Here is a 22887-nt window from a genome sequence, read left to right as displayed (position 1 = left end):
GTTATACTTAATACACAACCCTTTATACTTATACAGCACAACCGCATGTTGTAAATCAAAACACACCCATATCCCACGTCTAAAGTTCAAACTTCAGATGCGGATAACTCCCAAGTCAGATTACGGCGGGAATTAAAAAGCGTCATTACAGAGTATTAATAAGGCGTGCATTGATGGTGCATGAGATTGTAAGGTGCGGACCTCCCTGGAGCGAGCACGAGTACACGAGGTGCTACAGGGCCGAACTTGGGAACAATTTTTAATCTTTCAAAAAAAAAAATGTAAAAGAGTTTTTTTTTCATATACATAATTTTGTAGACTTAAGAGTTTCTTATACTGATGTCATAGCGTATCATAGTTATATTTATCGTATTTCCGTATTGGTAGTCATTACAAGAGTATTAATATAGGCGTGCATTGATGGTATATGAGGTTGTACGGTGCGGACTTGGAAACAATTAACCTTTAAAAATATTTTTTTTTTTTTTGGATTGTTTTCTGCTTTCCTAAATTTTTGTAAACACGGTGCTATAGGGCCGGATCCGTGAAAATTTCTACTCTTTTATTAAAAAAATGTTTTTTTCTAAAACATTTTTTCGTTTTTTCGTCACCATTTCAATTCAAACTGGGTAAAGCTTCTCCTTTTTTACGGATAAGTCACTTTCAGGTTTTAGTGATTAGCCTAAATAATTAATTACTTGGTTATTCTAACCACATCGCTGCAACATAGGCGATTCAAAACTAACAGCATTTAAACAGGTTTTTTAGAGCACGAAGACTGGATTGTATAAATATATAGATATGGTATTCAATAGAATTAACTGATTGAAAAACTTACCTAAGTACACATAATAAAATAAAATTCTGCACTATAAATAGATACCTACACGTGCCATCGTAAAGTTTGACATCGAAATATGGCTGTGATTAAAAGTTAACTTGTAATTGGAGTTGTGAATGTCACGTCTCAAACTTCGCCCACCTATAAGCCAATTCAAACTTACATTGACACTAGAACGACATGCTAAAGATGTCAGTCATTGTGCGTCTCGCCAGCGCCAATACAGTTAGTGAATTTTCACATTCATCATCATCTTTCTTGCGTTATTGCGGCGTCCGTTTTGACAACTAATCCGAAGAAGAAACCTTTTTGGGATTAGTCCGGTTTCCTCAAGATGTTTTCCTTCACCGAAAAGCGACTGGCAAATATCAAATAACATTTTGCACATAAGTTACTTGCGAAAAACTTATTGGTACGAGCCGAGGTTTAAACCCGCGACCTCCGGATAGCAAGTCACTCTACCGCTAGGCCACCAGCACATTATGCGATCCGATCCGATATCCTAAACATTTAAAGCGCCATCTCTGATTTTTGCCTTTGACTTCCTTCCTACCTCCGATATCGGGTCGGATAATGTGAAAACGCACTTACAGAAAAGCACGATATCCGAATGATATCCTTCTGTTAATGATATCAGTGTAAGTTAGAATTGGCTTGTTAGTTACAGCGAAATGTCGGAGAAAATTCGTGGAAAGTGAAAATGGTAATTAAGATGTTTAGTGTACTAAAAGCTTTTGAGTTTGACAACAATTTTGGTTAATGTGTCCATGAATTCATGTAACATTGAATTAATTGTATTTAATAACTAGCTTATATCTAAAATAGGCCCCGGTGAGGAAATGTCGCCAGCATTAGACTTATATTGACCGGGATATAGACCGTGATTACCTTTTTGATTTTTGTCGAGCTCCCGATATTTCGACGCAGTTGCATGCATCATGATCACGGAAAACTGACGAAGGCGGGTGGATGTTAAAGTTGCATAGACAGCGCGCGATCTACCCTCCTTCGCGCGCGTCGGCTGCGTTCACTTTCAGCGTTACCACTGGTCGCATTCACACTCGATGGTCTGTCCAAACACACTACACTCACAGTGTCACTACGTTTGTTCAATTCTGACTTCATCGGTTTTTACACAAACAAATCACTGGATTCCATACATTAGATAGTTTGAAGCCATCCTCACGATTGAAATTTTTATATTTGTGAATCTCAATGGCTTCTCTTACCAATCTTGGTATGTAGTGGCGTTCCGTCGAAATTACCTTAGGACTATGCAACTCGATCCAATGATTTGCACCCGACTCAATGAGATGTTGAGCAATAGCCGACTTGCGAGTATCGTTCTTTTTGACTGCAGCAATGTGTTCTTTAATTCTGCAGGCAATAGTGCGCTTGGTCTGCCCTATGTAAGAACTTTTTTTTTTTTTTGACGCAGGGGAATGCATTTACGCATCTCACCCCCAGGCTGAGGAGGCCCATTGGCGGGTGGTATGTGGGACTCCCTCCTCCCATATCCCCCCTCTGCTAGTCAGAGGGAGGGGGAGGAGAATACCCACTAAACCCCTGCGGCGTTTCCGTCCAAGCCGTTATAGGGGGGTGCAATGAGCTCGCTAGCACGTCATCACGGCACCCCCCCGGCCCTATGTAAGAACTGCCACAACTGCACTCAACTTTGTACACACCAGGTTTTTCCAGAGGAAAATTGTCCTTAGGTGACCGCAAGAACTGTGCAATTTTCCTGTGTGGGGTGAAGATAGTTTTTACAGAGTAATTGTTTAGTATTTTAGAGATCTTATCTGTCACTCCCTTTACGTACGGCATAAACGCTGGTTGTCTCTCTACGCGATGAGTGAGGTGCTTGGGTTTTGCATCCCGTTTATTAAAGCTAACTCGGTAACCATTTCTCCTCAGGACTCCCTGAACATGGTTCAACTCCTGTACAAGATGAGAGGAGTCACACAAAGCGTGTGCTCGATTGGTTAGTGATGTTACGACCGAGTTTAACTGTCTGGGATGATGGTGTGAGCTCGCATGCAAGTAACGATCTGTATGCGTCGGTTTCCTATAGACAGAGTGTCCCAGCATGCCCTCGGCTCCAACCTTCAAGCTCACATCAAGAAATGCAATACTCCTATCTTTTTCCATTTCCAATGTGAATTTCGACGGAACGCCACTACATACCGAGATTGGTAAGAGAAGCCATTGAGATTCACAAATATAAAAATTTCAATCGTGAGGATGGCTTCAAACTATCTAATGTATGGAATCCAGTGATTTGTTTGTGTAAAAAACCGGTGAAGTCAGAATTGAACAAACGTAGTGACACTGTGAGTGTAGTGTGTTTGGACAGACCATCGAGTGTGAATGCGACCAGTGGTAACGCTGAAAGTGAACGCAGCCGACGCGCGCGAAGGAGGGTAGATCGTGCGCTGTCTATGCAACTTTAACATCCACCCGCCTTCGTCAGTTTTCCGTGATCATGATGCATGCAACTGCGTCGAAATATCGGGAGCTCGACAAAAATCAAAAAGGTAATCACGGTCTATATCCCGGTCAATATAAGTCTAATGAAAATAACCGTGAATCATTCAAAACTCTTATGTCGCCAGCATCCTTGATACAATGCTTGAAGCATTGTATCAAGGATGCTGGCGACATTTCCTCACAGTATGCTATCTTGAAACGTTGTGCGAGGAAGTCGCTAGCCCTTGGTTACCAGGTGCCGTAGCCGAATGGCATTTCTGCGACGTGAATCGAAAACGAAACGCTGCGAAAGGTAGTCTGCCTCTGTCGCGCCAATACGCACGAGCGATAGAGAAAGATATCTACGAGCGTGTCGATTCGTGAGCGTTTGTGCCATTCGGATACGTACCCAGTTACGTCAACCAGACGCTTCGCAACTACTGCAAAAAACTTGTGCGCGCTAGGACCCCATAGACCTAGAGTACTACGATAATCAGTATGTAACGTAAATGACACGGAAAATTGGCTTGGGTCTTTACTGTATTGAGCACTTTTTTCTAACGATTGTTATTTTAGCCACAATATTATAATACAATTGACCTGATTCTCGAAATTTTATATGTTTAAAAATACCCACCCACTCCGTCCCTGTCCGATTTTTATCAGGGTAACAAAATTCAAAAGCATGCTTCGAAAAATAATTTCCAAGATTATAATACCTAATAATTTATAGCTTCATCGGCCTGATCACAATACACGCTCAGTAAACATTGCGGCAACTTGTATAGGCCGTGCCATTCATAAAGACGTGTGCTTTGACTCGAAATATCATAATTTTTAAAGGTTAGTGTAGACGGATTTGTCGGCCATCTTGAATGGCATGAATTATAATAGTATCACGTATTCAAACGATACTTTTAGTGTAATTTACGACCAAATAATTGGTTGGTCGCCAGCAAATTGCTTTAATAACTGTTATCTGGGGTATGAGAAAAGAGGTAGGAAATGAGGCGATTTGGGTTCGAGTCAAGACCACGGAGGTCATTTAAATATTTCCAAGACTAAAGGGTCCTTTTGCTTCAGCGTAAAAAGGTCCTTTCTATTTTATCCAAATTATCAACAGTAATTCTGAAAAAATCATTACACTTGAGAGGCCTGGGGCCCATTCCTCGAAGCTACAAGTCACAATTTACAAGTGGTTGTCAATGTGTAATATGACAAGTTGGAAAGAGACTTCCGCTTGTAACTTGTAACTTTCACTTTTGAGAAATGGGCCCCTGAAATGTCACATACTGGTATCCTTCTTATTTAGATATATTGCTACGAACCTGACATATCTCCTTACTTGCTCGTCCTCCTGAAGGTGCATTGGCCTGGTTTTCATCAGGATTTCCCCGATTTGACCAGAGGAAATTGCGGAGATCTTTTCTAACTTTCTTTTCTTTCTGATATGATCTCTTTGTCAGCCTACCTTTGCTCATTATTTCTACATATGATTATGTATAGTACGTATACGTATATAAAGCTTGATCCGAAATATAAGACTACGCGCCATCTTGCGGAATTTCATGAGAACTATTTTCTTCATACTATACTGAACTGTCATCCCATCCATCAGAATAACAGCGCCCTCTTGACAATAGTCATATATTTCTGGCCAGGCCCCGTAGCCGAATGGCATTTCTCCGACGCCAAACGAAAGCGATACGCCGCTGGCTCTGTCGCGCCAATACGCAAGCGCGATAGAGATAGATATCTACTAGCGCTTCGTTTCGTGAGCGTTTCGTGAGCGATTGTGCCATTCGGCTAGCCACCCAGGCCCCGTAGCCGAATGGCATTTCTCCGACGCCAAACGAAAGCGATACGCCGCTGGCTCTGTCGCGCCAATACGCAAGCGCGATAGAGATAGATATCTACTAGCGCTTCGTTTCGTGAGCGTTTCGTGAGCGATTGTGCCATTCGGCTAGCCACCCAGGCTTTAATTCAATATCCATACTAATATTATAAATGGGAAAGTGTGTGTGTGTGTCTGTTTGTTTGTCTTTCACGGCAAAACGGAGCGACGAATTGACGTGATTTTTTAAGTGGAGATAGTTGAAGGGACGGAGAGTGACATAGACTACTTTTTGTCTCTTTATAATGCGAGCGAAGCCGCAGGCAAAAGCTAGTAGGTAATAAATTTTGATCGCATGAAACTTGCTCTGTCCTATAGTTGTCTTCTAATACATGTAAAACTCGAGAATAAATTGCTCTCATTAGAAATTGTTTGAACTTAATAAATGTAAAATTTATTCTATTAACCATAAAAGTGCTAGAAAATGCAAATGTGATGGATTGCGCGATATACTTCCATACAAATTGACAAAATAATTGCAAGTATAATGCCACCGCTACAGTTTACTCTGCGATGTGACACATTGCCTGCCTGCGCTGTAATAACAAACTTTGTACATACACAGTCAATAAATAATCAGTTCTTTTACTCTCAAGCATAAAAAAAACTTTTTAAGCAATACATTTTTTCCCAGTCAAAACTCGATCGAACAAGAATGCACTTAAACAAATCCCTCTCACCATCAATGTGTTTGCTTATTATACCTCTCTATTATACCTGATATGCTTTGTTAGTACAACCGCATAATAATTGCATATGAATGATATATTATAGAGTCGTTGTCCACGAAAAGAAAAGAGGATGTATGAGGTTGTTTTACAATTGACAATAAGCATGAAGGTGTAGAAATAGAAACTAAAAACAAAAAAAAACAATATATATACGCGATTTAATCGTTTCCATAGTTTTATTTCATGAGTAACTATCGCGGTAACCAAGACAATATTAATATATATATACTTAAAATGGTTCAATATATTACATTTTATAACTGATAAAGTGATAATATAAACATTTGGCTGCAAAAAAAAATTGAAAATCCTTGTTCCCAAAGTGACTTCTTTTGATGTGTGGTTGTTTAGTTCAGACATCAAATACGATTTATACGATGCAAGCTTTCTTATAAACAAAAATATAATTATGAGAACATCATGTCAATACAGTGTCTTTGTCTTTCAACGTTGACATTAAAAAATATTACGAAGTTAAATAACTGTCTGTCCTTATGACTGTAACACAAGATAGATATCGGACCGTACCAAGGAGGGGCAGTGTAGGCAGATACTAATTACAATACCTAGTACGGGCACACAAAATACCTGTTACACGCACCAAGTAATTACGATGATATATCGCCACAGAATTATTAAATTAACTGAAATTAGTTCGTAATAAAAAGTAATTAGAAATGGTGAAAGCTGTGTAACGTTTCAATTACTAAGTTAATAGGTAATTATTCTGTATTATCTTGGTTTCAAAATGACTGAAATATGACTGATGATAAGGTACTTGTAACCTTTGTGATATTTTAATGGCTAATGGTTCGATATTATAATATCGATGGGTAAAATAGTTTTTTTTTTATTAAATTGTATCAGTGTAGGTCATCGTGTAAGGTTATCAATAAAGATGTTATCTTTATTGTAATCGAGCCGGCAGCTATTTTTCTATAGATGATATTATCGATAAAAATACATAATATATATTTAAAATACTGTAATGAGTAAGATTACGAAATTGCGGATAAGTGCGGGAATCAAAAATTGGTTATAATTCACATGTGTTTTTTAATTCCAAAGGATTACAACAAATGCTTTGAATCTGAAATTTTCCTCCCATTGCTACCTCAGTATCAGCTACCTATCCAGTTGCACAAAATGTCAAGCAAAATACATCTACTGTAATATCTTAATAAAGACTAGTAAAGTAGGTAATCTACAAAATATCAGGTCAATTCACAAGAGATGGCACGAATGGAATACAACAAAAATCTAGACTTTTGTCACACCCCGTCAAAAAAAAAATACATTTAAATATTTCGTCATCATAGGTTACAATACTGATGTCAGTTTACATTATAAGTCCGTCCATGTTGTGCCTTTCGGCGTACGATATAAAAATACTTATGCTAAAAACATTTACTATACGAACTTTTTCTTTTCTGTTTGGCCTAAACGTTGACTGGTAGAATATGCCATGTAGCATTAAGAGAACACGCCTCACCGCCTTGACAATATAGGCGTGTTCAGATATTTTGAACTCCAATCTGATGGCGACTGTGTCTAAAAACCGAGTCAAGAGAGCACAAAATTAGATGTAGATAGAAGAAACAAGTTCATCTATTTGTATGGCGGCCGAGCGTGTCAGATTTTGTACTGAAGTTGTTACTTGCCTGTGATTTTAAATATGTCACAGGCCCTTGAGTGTTCATAATCTTTTTGTTGTTGCTATTAAATGTCACGTAACGAGGCATTTTTAATGTTTTTGTTGACTTCAACTTACAAAAATTGACGCCCGAAAGCTGCAAGCTGCGATTAAAGACGGACAACTCAGTGGTTTTTACTGAGTTCATTTGACACGCTAAGTAGATACGTTTGCTTGATCTATGGTATATATGACATCTGTGCAAGAGAGTTAATGAATGATTTCATTCATAAAAGGGGTTGTTCACTGTGCGCAGCATTAAGACGCTACAGGAGCGAAAATGCTAAAATGGAAAGGAGCCCCCTTTCAATTTGGGAACTTTAGTTAAATACCGGGTGGGGCCTGTAACAAAAGCAAAAAATTAAACTGTAGGCTGTACTCCTTACACAGACCAACATTTGTTCAGCGACTTTTAAAAATAACTTGTATTTTGTTATTTATCACCCTTGAAAGTTTTTCCTAAGAGGTAATGTATTGCGAATTCTGTTAAGTCTAAAGTGTGACTGACAACGTCAATGACAACAATAATGGCGTCCATTGAAGCTAATATTAATTTTGTATGAAAAATAAGAAAATTAAAGACTTCATAATTTTTAAAAGTATCTGAAGAAATGTTGGTCAGTTTAAGGAGTACAGCCTACAGTTTAATTTTTTGCTTTTGTTACAGGCCCCACCCTGTATACTAGTGTTGTTAACTAGATTTATCGAAAAAAATGTCCATTCGGAACAACTCAGTTAAGTTATTGCGAAAAAATCTTTCAAATCGAGGTTCCGTTCTCGACTGTTTCCTCCTTCAAAACTTAATAAATCGTAACGAAATTTGAGGATCTGAATAACAATGAAATAATCTATGTTGGACCGTTTAATTTTTTTGGCTATTTGTTACCAACCTTGAGTATCACACCTTTTTTTGCGCCATAATGAAAAAGGCCGTTTTCGGAAATTTTTGATTGGCTCTAGCGTCTTTAAAAAAAAAAAAAAAAAAAAAAATCAAAACGGTCCGACACAGATAAAAATAAAAATAATCTGTGTTGAACAAAGTCATTGCACTGTCTTCAAAAACCAGGGAAGAAATAGTCGAGAGCGTTTGTATCGAGAATTGACCCCTCCTGTATCGACTTAAGTCGAATAAAAAATGATACAAACCAGATGTGAATACATTTGTCACTTACTTTTTCCCACATGGGCGGTAAAGTAAATCACGGCCAGGTGTAGTCACTGGACAGTAATAGCACGCTTCCCGGTCAGCATTGGACTTTTATGTTCTGTCGTTGTAAACTTAACGTGTAATGAGACCATTAAAATAAGTCGTAAAATGGCTGTCGCATATCTTAGTATAATATCTGGCCCCGTAGCCGAATGGCATTTCTCCGACGCCAAACGAAAGCGATACGCCGCTGGCTCTGTCGCGCCAATACGCAAGCGCGATAGAGATAGATATCTACTAGCGCTTCGTTTCGTGAGCGTTTCGTGAGCGATTGTGCCATTCGGCTAGCCACCCTGGGCGACCGAGCTTCGCTCGGTTCTATTTTCATATATCACGTTTATAAATATAAAAAAAAACTCTTATAAATACAAAAACAAAAAACAAACTTAATTTCTGGCCGGGATTCGAAACCCTGACACCTACGATCTATCTAAAAAAATGAAAAAATGAAAAATCTTTATTGATAACAATTGTTACATGTCCATATTTTGTTGCATAATATTTATGTCTCTATGTATATGTCATGCGTTTATCATCATTTATAAATTAATCAATCTACCCAATACAACTTTATTGTATTATTACTTACTACATACATATCCAAATCGTTAAAATACATTAAATTGTAAGTGGAATGTCAAAAAACTCATCATAATTGTAGAACATCTTCTCAAGGAGCCATTTTTTAATTTTTAATTTGAAAGTTTCTGTGGAAGCTGCATTTCTAATGTGATCGGGTAATCGATTGTAGACTGTGGGTCCGAAGCAGTAAATCGACTTTGCCGACTTTGCGAGTGTGTGTCGCTCCGCCACCAGCCGATCTGCGTGCATTAGACCTACCTCGTACGACTGAGCTAAGCGGAATCGATGCGCGCGCGGCGAAATTAACGACCATATAAAATATTTACTAACGCGAAAGAAAAACTCATGAAAACTCGAAAATTCACGTTTTCCGGGATATAAGGCTACGCTAGATCGAGTTTTCACCCCCGAAAACCCCCACATAACAAATTTCAGCGAAATCGTTAGAGCGGTTTCCGAGATCGTTGGTATATATAAATATAAATAAATATACAAGAATTGCTCGTTTAAAAGTATAAGATTTATTAAACTAACATAAAATAATCCCACATATACAACTAGTGACGCACACATATAACCCATGTGGTTAAGAATTTCCCTACCCCCTTTTTTCCCGTGAGTGTCGTAGAAGTCGACTGTGGGATACCCTTTCGGCCCCTTAACTGCCAAGGGTGGCATTGAAACTTACTGTTTCATGTGCTGTGACTACCCAGTTTTGGAATACACGCATGAGTTTATGTATGTATGTAGGTATACAAGTACTAGCTAAGTGCCTTGGACTTTGCAACTCTAATCCACCTATTTGAGACCCGATACGTACAGTTGCCTTGACTAAATGGCATTTGTTCAATCAAAGGCGTAATTTTTGTCATCGGCGTGATACCTTAAAAGTTTTCTTTGAATCGGACATTGAACCTAACCTACTACCAACATTTTATGAAATCTCCGGTATTAATCCTTGCGTCAGTAGGTCTTTATTGATGGTTGAAGTCCAGGTGCCGTAGCCGAATGGCATTTCTGCGACGCGAAACGAAAACGAAACGCCGCGAAAGGTAGTCTGGCTCTGTCGCGCCAATACGCAAGAGCGATAGAGATAGATATCTACGAGAGTTTATGCCATTCGGCTATGTAAGCAGTGACTTGAAACCCTTACAGCTTCGGTGGTTACACTGGTTACACTTTTCGTAAAAAAAAAAAAACTAAATGAGGCAAATTATTTTTAAAGTCAAAGGTGTGGTAATGATAAGATTAGTGGCAGTGTGTTAATAAGTGTATTGTTGTCCTTGTGCTAATAGTTCGTTTCCTGCCTATTATCAACTATTTGCGAGTATTATCGGCGATCGGCGGTAAAAATGAAAGGATAGCACAATGTTGTGAAATAACATAGGTCTATGAATGTGTTAATTTTTTTTTTCATATACCTACGGTAAAAGGGGGGGAGTAGAGACTGTGGGGGTAGTTGGGATGCGTATCCAGATTTTTTTGATTATATTTGCAACTTTAATTTTCGAGCTCAGGATGTTTCTTATTTAAATGTAGGTATGTACTTGTATATTTTAGAACCATTGTTTTCTACATAAATATATATCTTTGTCTGAGTAACCGCAACACAAGCCTTTTTGAGCTTACCGTGGGACTCAGTCAATCTGTGTAAGAATGTCCTGTAATATTTATTTATTATTTATTTCTGCTTCTTTTAGCAACTATAAGACCGTTTTCACATTTCCGATCCGATGTCGGATGTCGAAAGGATTTCAATAGAAAAATCCAAGATGGCGCCTGTAATGTATTGGATATCGGTCCGACATTCGATATCGGATTGGATAATGTGAAAACGCAAAAAAGCTGGTAAGAGTGGTAAGTGCAGGTAGCCGTAAGAAGCCAAAGCATAAAATAACTATTTAAACAATTTTAGAAGGTGAAAATATGAAAACTGATTATGAAAATGTCCTAGCACTCCTAGCGCTGTGGATTTCAAAAATCATAGTTCGAATATAGCGGAATCTTAGGTTATAATTGTTAGAAGAATGTTCCACTATAGCGTAGGCTCTAATGTGCATATTAGGGCCCACGCACACTAAACACGAAGATTTAAATGATCTCTGCAAGGGCATGTACTAGGTAATTAGACAACATAAATCATGAGTAGCTTCGGGCTAACACGTGCTATCTGGAACTACCATTATGATTATGTATGATGTTTTATTGATGGGCTAGGAAAATGTGGCAACAATGCCACTAAAACTAGAGCAGTCACATGAACTCTGCCTCCCCTTTTTGGGAACACATACATGAGTTTATATACTTAAATAAAAACCCTTATAATCCACACTAAAGAACAATGATTTAAAAGGAAAATATTTCTACAACGAGCATACATTTCTAATAATTTCATTACTTTATGACTTAAATTGAATAACTAATAGGTATCCTATATCAAAGAGGATCGAGTATTATAGAGAGTTATTGTCAAAGTAAAATGTGTAATCACAGTGCATAGACTGACATCTCTCGACACAGGCTTAAAACTTTTGAACCTCGGGTTTGACAATTTGGCCCATATTCTTAGCTTGATATGTGTTAAAATGTCAAATATTAATTTAGCGCCATCTAGCCGAGCGTACTCCAAAGGTGTATCGCCATCTAGCTCACCGTACCTTTTCTGTATGGTTTTGAGGTACGTTTTTTTTCTTAGACTTTATCTGTCTATAGGAAGTTAGGTACATAAGAGGGCTTTCATGTGAAAAATAGTGAAATCGCAACCGAGCGCGTAATCATACCGTGTGTGGTATCAAATTAAAGAACTTTTCGAGTAGTTTACAAATATATAACATATTATAGGACTTTTTCTACTTGGTCTAACAAAATATGAGAAAAAGTCCTGAAGTGGCAATAATTGTGACAGGGAAAGCTCGTTTTCAAAAAATTGCCAAAAATATATAGGTAATAGAAATTTATAATCACTAAGGCATAAGAGCAATTTAAGTAAACGTTGCAGATTAATTTTTTACGAAAATAACTCCGATGTGATGTAGATTTTCAAAGAAATTGTCACTTAATTTTAGGTAATTTCTGAAAAAAATCGAATTCGTCTTAGCCTTGTTCACTCTTTTTAAAAACCTTATAATAAAAATGTAGTCTGAGAAGTTTGTAGTACATGATACACGTATTATAAATTTACCAGTTTCAGTATTCCAAATTGTCCAAATTTTACAAATAAGATCGACTAATCCAGCGCTATACGCGGGTTTTCCTAAACGTGCATCAGAGAAAGTAGAGGAAAGGGTTACACAATTTGCCGTTAGATGGCGCTGTACACAATCATCAATCCATCAGGTGTGACTAGGGTCAGCCGCCGATCATTACATAAAAAAGGATTTTTTTTTCATTTCAACCCTAACGTGTGATATATTGTTGGACAGGTAAAAATAATAGGGGTTTACTAAAATAATTTTTTGATATTGTTAATATTTTCGGAAATAATCGCTCCAAAAGTAAAAAAAATGTGTCCCCCCTCTAACTTTTGAACCATATGTTTAAAAAATATAAAAAAATCACAAAAGTAGAACTTTATAAAGACTTTCTAGGAAAATTATTTTGAACTTGATAGGTTGAACAGTTTTTGAAAAAAAAACCGGGAAACTACGGAACCCTACACTGAGCGTGGCCTGACACGCTCTTGGCCGTTTTTTTAATAATTTACCCACTGCTACTAAGTTGCGCAGAACAAAGGCAATGAAAGTAGTCGCATCAAGGCGCCATAATGACCGTTTTTGCCCGCCTTACCCATACACCTTGCAGTAAATATAGGCACGTATTACCTGATTCGGCTACGATCACCGTAATTTAAATACCAGAATGATACGGACTTTTTACAGTTTTTACTGATATTGTGCTTTTATGCAGTGCTGTGACAGTTTAAGTAATTTATCTGTGAATTTATTAGTGGTAGCATTTCTCTACATTGTAGGCGACTTGAGCCGCTGTTTAAATTCAGACTGAGGAGCGTTATCGCGGTGTTTTATCCTTACGTTACAGCCGGATGCCAACTGATTCAACGTATCTATACTAATATTATACATGGGAAAGTGTGTGTGTCTGTTTGATTGTTCGTCTTTCACGGCAAAACGGAGCGACGTTGAAGGGATGTAGAGTGCCATAGGGTACTTTTTGTCTTTTTATAACCCCCACTTCCCTAAAATCCCCAGTTTGGTGGTGGGTGGAAGTTTGTACGGATCATCCTGCAAAGGAATTTAACGCAAGCGAAGCCGCGGGCAAAAACTAGGTAGTATAAATATGTATAGTATAAAATATGCTTTTAAATCGTTGACGCAATACTTAGAAGTAGCCTTCGATTTTACTTGGATGTGTCCATTATAGATTTCGTTTGCGATAAATAACAAAAACAAAAAGTAACACTATCTTGTCTAAGCTCCCAGACACTATCAAAGGCCTTACTTTACATTTGTTTAAGAGAAGATTATTTGAATGGCTAAATGAACAGACTTTCTACTCTGTAAAAGAATATTTAGACTACTAAACCGCTAAATCTGTGACATCTCAATTAATTAATTTATTTATATTCGATAATTTGTATTGTTTTGTATATTAATATTTCTATGTAGATATAATCTAGTTTAGATAGGTATTATTTAAGTGCATGCATAGTACGACCTCAATCTGAGATTTGCATGTCACTGTGTGACAAGGTAGATTGGCTCACTTTATTGTAAACAAACACCTATCTATACCCTATCTTTCGCAAATAAATGACTTATGACTTATGACTTATGACTTATGACTTAGACATTATGGCAGGTCATTCATCTATCGATCTTAGTGTCTGTGGTAAAGGATTATTTATTTTTGATACTTTTTGTAATAAATCAAGTTAAGTGTTAGACGGAAGTAACTAATGTGTTTATAAATTGAAGCAATATACAGGTTGATTTTGTATGTAGGTACCAGTGGCGGCTGGTGAGAATTTTTGCTAGGCAACACCAAAGCAAAAAGAAACCTACTTTAACATTAGGTACTCGTACTTTACTAGTAATCAATTTTAGGCAAGCCGGTGGGAATCAGCTTGTATGGACCAGCCGCTGCTGGTAGGTACTAGTCAAACTTTGCACAGTGACTTTTGAAGTCATAATGAACAAGTTTTACTATGAGACCAATGTTGAAGTGGCGAAAAAAAAATTTGGTTGACCAAAAGAATTGAGCAAAATCTTTTTGTGATTACAGCGTTGGACCCATTATAATAAAATTGTTCACTACATACATATAATCACGCCTGTATCCCATAAAGGGCTAGGCAGGCACATGAACTACTAAGTTTCAGTGCCACTTTGGCAAAAAGTGGTCGAAAGAAATCAAAATTGTAACATTGCAGTGATAGGTTGCCAGCCTCTCGCCTACGCCACAATTGAACCTATATCCCACGGTTGACTTCTACGACACACACGAAAATAAAGGGGGTGGTGAAATTCTTAACCCGTCACCAGTCACCACACGGTAAAATTGTTCACTATAACATCAAAAGTCACTTTGCGAAGTTTTGTCACTACCTACTTACAAAATCACCCTCTATATATATAATGCTATAAAAGCAATATTTGAATGTTGCCTTTTGGATGTAATGGCCATATTGATGACATCATGATGCTTTACCGTGTGTCGATTTTAAAGATATAAGTATTTTAAATAACAATAAATTAATAGTTTAAAAAACACTATAAAACACGCTTTTATAAATGCACGTAAAAGCCAAAAATAAATTATGGATCGTTCAAGTTGTCTCTATTTGTGAGCTGAAGTTTAAAAACTATGTGCTTTTAATTATAATATTTGATTGTAAAAGCGTGGGGCGCTGGAACAGGAAAGACTTTTTGTATAACTTGCTGATAAATCAAATTATGCTATGTTACGGGAAGGAGGTTACACAGATTGACGCGCTAACTGGAGTTGCTATGACTAGTAAGTAGGTTCTACATTAAACAGTCAAATCAATTAAAAGTCAGTGTTCAAAGTAGGTACCAGTTTGTCGAACTCAGACAAAATATGCGCTAGTAGCGAGGAGAGTCGACAGTCACCGACACTTAGAACGCCGCTATTTTCCGGTAATCAAAGTACAAAAGGGGAAAGTGTCTACAGTGACAGGATGCAGAGTTCTTGTACGTGGACGAGATATCTTTGGTTCTCTTTGGTAACCCTTAGGCGGCATATGTAAACGTTATGTTCTTATGCAACTTCATTCGCCAGGAAGTTCTGATTAGTATTTGTTTACAAGAAAGTCTTTCCTGTTCCAGCGCCCCACGCTTTTACAATCAAATATTATAATTAAAAGCACATAGTTTTTAAACTTCAGCTCACAAATAGAGACAACTTGAACGATCCATAATTTATTTTTGGCTTTTACGTGCATTTATAAAAGCGTGTTTTATAGTGTTTTTTAAACTATTAATTTATTTTATACTTTTTAGTCATTAATAATGAAATACTTTTAACATTTATACATAAATTTATTTCAAGTAGGCGGATTTTACATGCCATTTGTGGCTTAACGTGTACTTATTGCTAATTGCTACTAAATAATAACTAGCGGCTACCTTCTTATTACGGTATTATCATAAAAATGTTTACACCTAGTAAGTTATCCGTAAAAGATAGACAATATAGACATGTGCCATCGCGGACTTTTTGAAGACATTAGAGAGACATACTTTCGCCATACATTGTTTTGAAGCTCTCAGCTAGTGGGATTTTGTTTGACTCGATTAGAAAATATTGTCACATTTCAACTAATTCAAACAAAATTTAAGTATTTCTTTTTTGCCGAGCCCCCCTTTATTTGGTCTTAAGGGTCACAAAAAACCATTACCCAACTTATTTTAAATACAACGTTGATCTTTCTTTTATGCGGGGGCTTCGCCCCCCGAGCCCCCCTTTGTTTGCTCTTAAAGGTCACAAGAAAACGCTAACCCAACTTATTTTAAATACTACGTTGATCTTTCTTTCATGCTTCCCCCCTCGAGCCCCCCCCCCCCCTTTTCGTTACTCTTAAGGGTAACAAGAAAACCCTAACCCAACTTATTCTAAATACTACGTTGATCTTTCTTTCATGCGGGGGCTTCGCCCCCCGAGCCCCCCTTTTCTTTACTCTTAAGGATCACAAGAAAACCTTAACCCAACTTATTTTAAATACAACGTTGATCTTTCTTTTATACGGGGGGCTTAGCTCTCGAGCCCCCCTTTACGTTACTCTTAAGGGTCACAAGAAAACCCTAAACCAAATTATTTTAAATACAACGTTGATCTTTCTTTCATGCGGGGGCTTCGCCCCCCGAGCCCCCCTTTGTTTGCTCTTAAAGGTCACAAGAAAACGCTTACCCAACTTATTTTAAATACAACGTTGATCTTTCTTTTATGCGGGGGGCTTCGCCCCCCGAGCCCCCCTTTGTTTGCTCTTAAAGGTCACAAGAAAACGCTAACCCAACTTATCTTAAACACTACGTTGATCTTTCTTTCATGCGGGGGGCTTCGCCCCCGGAGCCCCCCTTTGTTTGCTCTTAAAGGTCACAAGAAAACGCTAACCCAACTTATTTTAAATACTACGTTGATTTTTCTTTTATGCGGGGGGGCTTCGCCCTCCGAGCCCCCTTTTCGTTACTCTTAAGGGTCACAAGAAAACCCTAACCCAACTTATTTTAAATACAACGTTTATCTTTCTTTTATGCGGGGGGCTTCGCCCCCCGAGCCCCTCTTTGTTTGCTCTGAAAGGTCACAAGAAAACGCTAACCCAACTTATTTTAAGTACTACGTTGATCTTTCTTTCATGCTTCCCCCCTCGAGCCCCCCCCCTTTTTTTTTGTTCTTATCTTCCGGCACCATCATCAGGCCTTGAAACCTAATCGTAGTCATAGTTCATTACAAGACTTTTCTAAGATGCCCAAAAACAGCTATGATACGATGTTCCATCATGTAGTTCCAGTTCATATCTTCCGGCTTCATCATCAGACCTTGAAACGTTATCGTAGTCGAAGTTCATTACAAGACTTTTCTAAGAAACCCAAAAACTGCTATGATACGATGTTCCATCATGTAGTTCCAGTTCATATCTTCCGGCTCCATCATCAGACCTTGAAACCTAATCGTAGTCAAAGTTCATTACAAGACTTTTCTAAGAAACCCAAAAACAGCTATGATACGATGTTCCATCATGTAGTTCCAGTTCATATCTTCCGGCTTCATCATCAGACCTTCAAAACCTTATCGTAGTCAAAGTTCATTACAAGACTTTTCTAAGAAACCCAAAAACTGCTATGATACGATGTTCCATCATGTAGTTCCAGTTCATATCTTCCGGCTCCATCATCAGACCTTGAAACCTAATCGTAGTCAAAGTTCATTACAAGACTTTTCTAAGAAACCCAAAAACAGCTATGATACGATGTTCCATCATGTAGTTCCAGTTCATATCTTCCGGCTTCATCATCAGACCTTGAAACCTTATCGTAGTCAAAGTTCATTACAAGACTTTTCTAAGAAACCCAAAAACTGCTATGATACGATGTTCCATCATGTAGTTCCAGTTCATATCTTCCGGCTCCATCATCAGATCAGTTCAACAGTACCATATTATTGTATTGTCATCAGAATTACATACAGCTGCCAATTTTCATTACGCTACGATCCTTGGAAGACGGTTAAATTAGCCTCCTTAGATTCCATTACATTAGTCGGGTAGCGATAGCTTTTGAGGTTTCGATAATATTCACGTTGCTTCTTTTTTGCATATAGTTTTTAGACTATTGATCAAATATAAAAATAATATTTTGGGTCGTCCTAGGTACCTGCTTAGCTCGAAATTTAGGTATTTCTATTTTTAAGCAGTGTTCAGTCAAATAAATATTCGAGAAGAAATTATTTGTATCTATATAAAAACAACGTGGTTGCCGATGTACATATGCATTTTGGGTCATTTTCATCCATGGGTTTAATGATATTTTAAAAATGTCTAATATTGGCCCTAAAACACCTAACAAAATATTAGAGTTGGTAAGTGAAGTCTTATACCATTCAGGACATTATTATATATATATTTTTATAAAGTGTGTCACATTTTATCCATTGCTTATATGGATGGTGATAAGCAATAATGTGTCAACCCACAAAAACTAAAAAAATGAGATTTTAATGCCATGTTATAGCTGGATTTTTAAACTTCTATTTGCAAAAATGACCTTTTCATTTTGAAAATTTTTACTATCCCAAAAGTAAAAAAATAGGTTAACACAAATCCTATATCGTGTGTTGCCTGTTTTGCATTAATGTGTCAAGAACCTTAACTTACTATAGTAATTGGCAGAAGACATATTTAAATTACAATAATGTGTTATGAGGGTTGACTCAACGATTTTTTTACACTTGACTCATTCTTGCAAAACGCAAAAAATGACATAGTTACCCACTATGAGACTTGAATGATTATTGCAAAATGATATTTTATTCGTTGTTTTATGCTACGACCCGTGTTATAAAACATAAGTCATTATTGTTAAATGATATTCGGGTCATAAATTGTTCGTTTTTGGTGTAAGTACCATGACACTATATTGTAAAATATAACTGTTCATATTAATTTATGTTTGAATAAGTTATGACTTAGTCCATTAGTATATTTTTGCACATGAATGGTAAATTCAGTACGAAATTGAACATTTTAAGTCATGAATATACATATTCGTTATTATAATTTGCAAACATTTTTTACAAGTACGTGTTTATATAAAAATTTAATATAAGCTACTATTTTTTTATAATTACTAATTACATTAAGACGTGTTAATGTATGCATAAAAATATTGTTTGATTTTTGAATACTTACTGAATGGTAGTTTATTATTTTGTTAAAGATATTTTATGTTTTGTTCTTGTACAAGTCATGAGTTATTCATAATTTAAATGACTTAGTCTATTTCTTAGCGTAAAAAAATATTTTGTTGTATATTTTAGATAAGTAGTTTGTTTTTTTTAAAGATGATTATTTGGTTTTTGTAACGATATTTTTTGAAAAAGCACAGATAATTTAAATATGTGTCTAGAAATGATCATTATTCTAATAGTTAATTTATAGTATTTTATTCAACAGGCGTTTAAAGGAGGTCAAGAAATATGAGTGGCGTACTTTCCACGAGTATTTTGGAGTCAGTTAAACACCATTGCATACAATACTTTTACAACGACCATGCACTTAGTTTTTAATAGTTTTTTTAAATAATTCTCGCGAAATTCACACTGTTTCCTGTATTGCAAAGGTTTGCACTGTCAGCTCAGCTGCCCAAAGCCTTCCCGCGCACGCACGCAGTATCGTTAATGCAATGCGTTGCCATGATTACAGAACCAAACAATGCGTTTTCAGTTTTTTCGATACGCACAATCCTGTAAATGACGAATAACAGTTCGGGAGTAGAAAAATCATTAAAAGGTTTGATTAATAAATAATGTATTGATTCCTACATGACGACCGGTCTGGCGCAGTCGGTAGTGACCCTACCTGCTACGCCGCGGTCCCGGGTTCGAATCCCGGTAAGGGCATTTATTTGTGTGATGAGCACAGATATTTGTTCCTGAGTCATGGATGTTTTCTATGTATATAAGTATTTATATATTATATATATCGTTGCCTAAGTACCCACAACACAAGCCTTCTTGAGCTTACCGTGGGTCTCAGTCAATCTGTGTAAGAATGTCCTATAATATTTATTATTATTTTATTATTTTATACCTAATAACATAAGTGACCATGACTGATATGTTACTTAACACTTATAAAGTTAAAAATATGCATAGGTAGAGTATTTTACAATAACAATTTATGTGCTTTAACATGTTTATTTAAGACTCATAGATATTTTTAAACAATTAGCAAAAGTGGGTTAAGTATCATAACACAGTCTTGAAAAAGTTTGACGTCGTCGAACAATTCGCAATAAAAGAAAAGGGCATTATTTCGTCAAATTGAAGTTTGTTTTGAAATTAAGCTACAATAATCACTACTACTGAACGTATTATAGCTGAAAAACACAACAATCTATATAAAAAACAATTTTTTTTAAGAGAAACACAAAAAAATGAGAAAAAATCTTTAGATGCCATTTTCTCAAAATGGTTGGCGTGTGGGTTGACACATTATTGCTTATCACCATCCATATATAAAAAAAAATTTTTTTAATAAAAACCCTGTCAAAGCCTGAAAAAAAATTTCATGTTAATAAGTTGACGTCTATATTATTATAAAATGATATCAAGTCATCATTTTTAATTTGGGTCACTTTCATCCATGGGTTTTCAATATTTGGCAGAATAAAACGCAACGCAATAGAGTAGTATTTTAAATTTTTGCGCTGTGTGGCGCGCAACCGATAGCCAATCAGGTTGGCGCATGCCGCTGGCGCGACGCCGCGCTGTGACACGAGGCGTAGGTACCTACTTCTCGTGCGCAGTCATACATAATTTAAGATTGCCAGAGGGTCGGGCTTTGGCGGGATTCTCCCGATTTTTTTGTAAGTCTTCCCAATTAAAACTTATACATAGTAGGTAACCTTAAGAACTTTATTACATTAGTAACGAAAACAGACCAATTATAAATGTCGAAAACACGTAAAGGTCTACTATCTAAAATAAACGAAGTAAACTAGCTAAACTATCGTAAATTTTTATTATGGTGCATTAGGGTAATTCCGAATGACAAAAATGCTCTGGTAATTCCGAAGAGGGAATCTTGATATGATGGAAATAATGGTGATTTTTATGTGACTTTCGTAATGAGACGACTTTCGGAATTACCCTAATGCACTATTATTTTACATTTTCCTACGAAATCCTCGAAACTCCAGAACCTTTTGTCCCGATATTGAAGTACCTAATTCGATCCGGCGCTCCTATTCATACACCGTGATTATATTATTGTAACTATTGATTTCAGTTTTTAGTTCCACAATACAGGGTGTAATTTTTATGACGGGAAATATTTATGGATGCAAATGGATACAAAACCCAAAAACAATAAATTGTAACTTGAATATTATTTCCTATATTTTCCTTAATTTTCATTTATAATGGACACGAAGCGCATGGCGGCATAATATATCTGTACACCTTATAAAACAAAGTCCCCCGCCGCGTGTGTCTGTGTGCGCGCGCGTGTGTGCAAACACAGGTGGTGAGACTGCGGTAGCCATTATTGTAATTATTCTCATTATATGGCATTAGTATCCTTTTTACAGATTTTCCACATTACCTCAATTGGTTTCGAATTTAACCCTACCTTAGAAAAATGGTAATCAAAATACGTATGTATTTTTTTTACTTACATTTATCTATCCATACTAGGGTCGTTCTATCGTTTCGTGCCGATTTGGCGTTTTTTGTGATAACTTTTTTTTTTAAAGGTATGGTCGTTATTTTGATATTGCGAATGTATATACACATAGTAACTATGTTTTAGTGAAAGGCACCTTTATACTAGTTTTACTTTCTAAGAAAAAGTAAGGATTGTAATGAATGCGTAGATGGAAATGAAAATCCATGGGAAGGTAATGTCCACGTAAGGATGGAAATGAAATTGATTATATTTTAAAAGATGGAGGCTTAAAATAAAACGATTTAATACCTGTTTTATAATATAATAATCGACTGTTTGATATTTTCCAAATTTTCGTGAGCCAAGATTAGGTACATACTGGACTTGTCCTCGGCTTTCACGACTTTCACGAGATTCTCATCATGGGGGATGGTGATGTTAGCGAGCACGGCCCGGCGTTGTGGTCGATCTATTACCACAATGTCAGGCTTATTGGCTACAATAGTCCTGTCAGATCGATCGATCCCAATAGAGCGAGCGTGGCATAACCGATTTCGATAACTGGCGCAGTTATATACTAAGGACGGCAGTGTAGTATGGTACTTCGCGGTCCACAAGACCGTATTGAAAAGCAAACTGCTGGTGAATAATCCTGGCTACAAGATTATGACTGTACAAGTACTCACCGTTAGCAAGATGAGAACAACCCGAGATGATAGATGATATGCCTGAGTGACTCTCCGGGACGGCAGCATGCCCGACAAATGTCGACCGTACCGTCCTTCAGGATATATTTCCGGTAGTTGTTCGTCATCATAACTTCATCCGCAATTGCACAGGCAAAACCTTCGGTTTCTCCATAGAGGTCCCCGAATCTTAACTAGTTCAATGATGCGAGCAGGTCTACATCTGGCCCCGTGAGGGCCTTGTATAACCACCCTTGTAACGGCTTGCTCTCCCATACTGCCTTGCGGTCCGCAGTACTTAGTACCACAGGTTTGCGCCAGTTTTTTTTCGCCAAGGAGAGCGGCGTGAGGTTTCTGTCTACTGCCACCACATCACGATGGATCCCACACTCGTTGTTAAGTAAGTAATTCCTGAGGTAGTACACC

Source organism: Leguminivora glycinivorella, chromosome 12 (assembly GCF_023078275.1).
Source record: "Leguminivora glycinivorella isolate SPB_JAAS2020 chromosome 12, LegGlyc_1.1, whole genome shotgun sequence".
Classification (NCBI taxonomy): Eukaryota; Metazoa; Arthropoda; class Insecta; order Lepidoptera; family Tortricidae; genus Leguminivora; species Leguminivora glycinivorella.
Note: the sequence above shows the minus strand (reverse complement) of the source record.